This window comes from Orycteropus afer, unplaced genomic scaffold (genome assembly GCF_000298275.1).
Source record: "Orycteropus afer afer isolate SDZICR_OR568_19922 unplaced genomic scaffold, OryAfe1.0 scaffold00427, whole genome shotgun sequence".
NCBI lineage: Eukaryota > Metazoa > Chordata > Mammalia > Tubulidentata > Orycteropodidae > Orycteropus > Orycteropus afer.
In genome coordinates this window covers 799339-804361 of record NW_006922014.1, presented here as the reverse complement: position 1 = coordinate 804361, position 5023 = coordinate 799339, and positions in this window count along the sequence as shown.

The following is a 5023-nucleotide window of genomic DNA, read 5'->3' as shown; positions in this document are numbered from 1 at the left end:
TATATATAAGATTCACTGGTTTTGCTTCTCTATAGAACTCAGCCTAAGACATGTGGAACTGAAAGTAGTTCTAGAGAAACAAAATCATAAGGACGAGTTTTCTAAACTGGTTCTCCAGTTTGATTAGTCATAAGGCACTATTACTCTGCCTCCATTTGTAAAACAGTATTGCTAATTCATGGTGTGAGGTGACAATATTAATACACAAAATAGAACCACCAATAGATTAAGTATTGGTGAGAAGTGAGGCTGTGAGTGATCATATTTTGATACTTTTTGTGCAGTTTTTGTCAGAAATAGGAGCATATGAAAGCTCACTGTTTGGTCCTATTTATGGTAGACCAGTGGTGAAGGAAGAAGATGAGGTCTGGGCTTCAGAGTCACAGCTCAAGGGCTACATAAAAGACCTCAATGTTTCCAGTTGTGCTCTGAAAGAAACCCTTATCTCCTGTAATAACAGAGCTTTTATCTTCAAAAACCAAACCCAGAATCTCATAAGAGTGACTGAATTACAATGCCAAATGAATTGCCAACCTAGAAAGATGTCTGAATTTAAAATGAGGGGATTGATTGGGAAGAAATGGGATCCTGAAACTTGAGATGGGGACTTAAAGGCAGATAATCAGGAAGCTGGGGACATCAAGCCCCTAAATTCCATTGAATCACTCCTGCCAGCAGAACCAGCCCTCTCACTCCCTGATGAGGCTAACCCAGCTGTGCCTGCTGAGTCATTATCTGATATATCTGCCTGAGGAATATGTCTTACAAGACATTGCTGAATGTTCCCAGAAACCCCCCACCCACCCATTGTTGCTTCTAGACTTATAACTAGATTTATATCCTAGTGAGCTAAAAAAGGTGACGTACAAAGTGTGACCTGAGAAGACTATGCTACACTCAAAAAGAATTGCTTGGTTTTTCTTTTATGTACATGCAGAAACCTGGAGAATAGGTACGTGAATAGCTAATAAAGGTATGGAATAATGGTGCAAGGAATAAAATGTTGAATTATTCTGAGTTTATTGATTTAGACCCACTAAGCACAGATTCTTCATTCAATGTTTCAGCTCCAGAGGTTAGGAAAGGATCTAACAGTTTACTTCTTTGGCTTCTGAAGCATGTTATGTAGTGTTCTACACTAAGTGAAGTTGAATTACCAGATCTAACTTGGTGTAATGTAGAAGATGGTGTCCAAAGACTTAGGGAACTTTGCATGCTAGAATGGATATATCAGGTTAGACCCATAGATACAGAAATGGAATGCCACATCTTTTACCACTATTGTGAGGAACAAATTTGTGAAGGAAGCCATAGCATCCTTGAAGACTGCTGTGATTGCTATTTTGTGTAAGCCAGATTTGACAGTGGGAACTGCCCTAATTGAATTAGGACCCTGAACTACAATGAGATTGGCTGGATGCCATAGTGGAGGGGCCAAGTGGCAGCACTTACTGAACAAAAACAAGGTGGGCATGATTACTGTAATGGACAGCAGCATCAACACAGTAATCAGAATATGGACTTATGGCATTGGCTACTTAGGTATGTTGTCTCTAGCAGTGAAATAGATGGGAAATCTGATAAAATAAATCAAACATTTATTTTATCTATGCAAGTAGAAGAACTCTAGATCAAGTGAGCAAGCATCTAAATTTAGTTGCCAGAATAAAAGAGTCAATCAGTTCCCAGACATGATCCAGTTTACACACCCACAAAGAAGGAGAGGCCAGGTCCCCTTGAGAAATGACCTCTCTATACTGCCAAAATTGTGTAATGTTAATCTTTCTCCCAGCCTTCTCCAAAGGGAGTTACAGCCTTTTACGAGAATGATTGTTCACTGGAGAAAAGGAAGTAATCAGACTTCTGGGTTTTACTGGATACTGGCTTTGAATCGAAAATAATTCCAGGAGACCCAAAATGTCACTGTGGCCCACTGGTCAGAGTAGGCTTGTATGGAGGTCAAATTATTGATGGAGTCTTAGCTCAGTTCTGTCTCTCTGTGGGTCCAGAGGGTCCTAAAACCCATCCTATAGTGATCTCCCCAGTTACAGAATACAAATTGGAATAGATATACTCAACAATTGGTAGAATCCCCACCTTGGATCCCTGACATGTGGAGTTAGGACTATTATGATAGGAAAAGCCAAGTGGAAGCCATCAAAACTTCCCTCATCTAGGAAAATAGTAAACTAAAAGCAATACAGCATTTCTGGAGGGATGACAGAGATTAGTGGCATCATCAAGGACTTGAAGAATGCAGGGAAAGTGTTTCTATTCCCACTACATCCCCATTTAACTCATTTATTTGGACTGTTCATAAAACAGATGGATCTTGGAGAATGTCAATGGATTATCAGAAACTTAATCAAGTGTAGACTACAATTGCAGCTGCTGTTACAGATGTGATTTCATTTCTGGAGTAAATTAATATATCTTTGGGTATCTTATATGCATCTATTGATCTGGCCAATGTCTTTTTCTCAATTCTAATTTTGAAGGATCATTAGGAACAGTTTGCCTTCACTGGCAAGGCCAACAGTATGGTTTCACTGTGTTACCTCAGAGGTATATCTACTTTCCAGAAGAATGTAATAATTTAGTCCACAGATAAGTCGATCAACTTTTCCTCCCATAAGACATCACAGTTTTCCATTACATTTATGACATTACGCTGATTAGACCTAGTAAGGAAGAAGTATCAATGACTCCAGATGTATGGGTTTGGCATCTACATGCTATTGCTGTTGTTGTTATGTGCCATGGTGTCGGACCAACTCATAGTGACCCCTCCTTAGGTTTCTGAGACAGTATCACTACGGAAGTAGATTGCCCAACCTTCCTTCCAAGGAGTGGTTTGTGGGTTTGAACCGCCGCCCTGCTGGGTAGCAGTCAAGTGCCTTAGGCACTACGCTACCAGAGCTCCTATCTACATACTAGAGGGTAGGAAATTAACCCAACAAAAAGTCAGATACCTTCCACCTCAGTGAAATTTCTAGGGGTCTAAAGGTGTTAGGCATGTTGAGATATTCTTACTAAAGTGAAGGATAAGTTATTTCATCTGGTCCCTCCTACAACCAAAAAGGAGGAACAACATCTGGTGAGCCTCTTCAGATTTTGGAGGCAACATATCCCTCATATGAGTGTGCTACTCCAGCCTATTTATCAAATGACTAGAAAAGCTAGTTTTGAGTGGGGCCCAGAATAGAAAGCTCTGCAACAGGTTCAGGCATCTAGCAAGCTTCTCTGCCACTTGGGCCATATGATCTGGCTGACCCAATAGTTCTTAAATGGGTGGATAGAAATGCTGTTTGGAGTCTTTGGCAGACCCCTAGTGGTGAATCACAGTGCAGATCCTTAGGAATTTGGAGCAAAGCCCAGCCATCTTCTTTAGATAACTACTTTCCCTTTGAAAAACAGATTTTGGATTGTCACTGGCCTTAGTAGAGACTGAACACCTATCCCTGTGGTCCAAGCTGCCCATCATGAACTGTGTGTTTTCTGATCCACAGAGTCAAAAAGTTGGGCATGCACAACAGCACTACATCCTTAAACAGAAGTTGTATGTAAGAGATCAGATTTCAGCAGGACGTGAAGGCACAAGTAAATTGCACAAGGAAGTGGCCCAGATTCCTATGGTCTCCACTCCAGTCACATTGTCTTCCCTTTCCCAATCTGCATTTAAGTCCTCATGGGGAATTCCTTGTGATCAGTTGACTGAGGAAGAGAAAACCTGTGCCTGGTTTACAGTTGGTCATGTGATATACAGGTACCACTAGCAAGTAGACAACAGTAGCACTGCAGCCCCTTTCTGGGACCTCCCTGAAGGAGAGGGGGAAAGGGAAATCCTTCCACTGGGCAGAACCTCAAGCTGTGCTTCTGTTTTGTTCATTTGTTTCGGAAAGATGAATAGTCAGATGTATGATTGCATACTGATTCATGGACTGTGGCCAATATTTTGCTGGATGGTCTGGGACTTGGAAGAAACATGACTGGAAAATTGGTGGCAAAGATGTATGAGGAAGAGGCATATGGATAGACTTCTCTGGATGTCCCAAAGAAGTGAAGATCTTTGTGTCTCATGTGAATGGTTACCAAAGTGTGATCTTGTCAGAGGTGGAATTTAACAATCAAGTGGATAGGATGACCCTTTTTGTTGAAACCAGTCATCATTTTACCACTCTTGTCATTACCTATGGGCTCATGAACAAAGTGGTTATGGTGGCAGGAATGGAGGTTATGCATGGGCTGATCAACATGGACTTCCATTTACCAAGGCCGATTTGGCTACCGCCACTGCTGAGTGCCCAATCTGCCAGCAGCAGAGAACAGCTTTCTATATTGCCTGCCGGCCTAGGATTTACCAGCCCCTGCAGCTTCATGAGTCAGAGAACCCTTCAGCTTGACGTTTGACCCACAAATTTGGGACTTACCAGACTCTACAAATGTGTGAGCCATTTCCCTGAGATAAATTTCTCTGTCTCTGTCTCTTTCTATCTGTTTGTCTCTCTTTCTAGATAAATATGTATAAGCTTCACTAGTTTTGCTTCTCTAGAGAACCCAGCCTAAGACAACACACTAACTACATTTCAAATATTCCATTTATGGGCCATGCCTCACCCTAAACATATAAACACATAATGTGGAAAGTCACAAATCCTTCCTGGAGGGAGGATGCCTTTTTAAAGGAGATTTCTCAGGCAACAAGGCTTAAACTTAACTTTTTACTGCTTCTCAATGTGCTATAATAAGGTCAATGATGACTGCGAGTCATAATTTTTTTTTTCCTAAAGCAAAAGAAAATAATTACAGAAAGATTTTTTTTTTTTTTTTTTTTGGAAAAGAACCAATACGAATCTTAAACACAAGAATATTTTCCACTTGATCAGATTTAGCAAGAGCTCTGGTAGCGTAGTGCCTAAGGAACTTGACTGTTAACCAGAAGGCTGGCAGTTCAAACTCACCAGCCACTCCTCTGAAGGAAGATGGGGCAATCTACTTCCTTAGTGATATTACCTTGGAAACC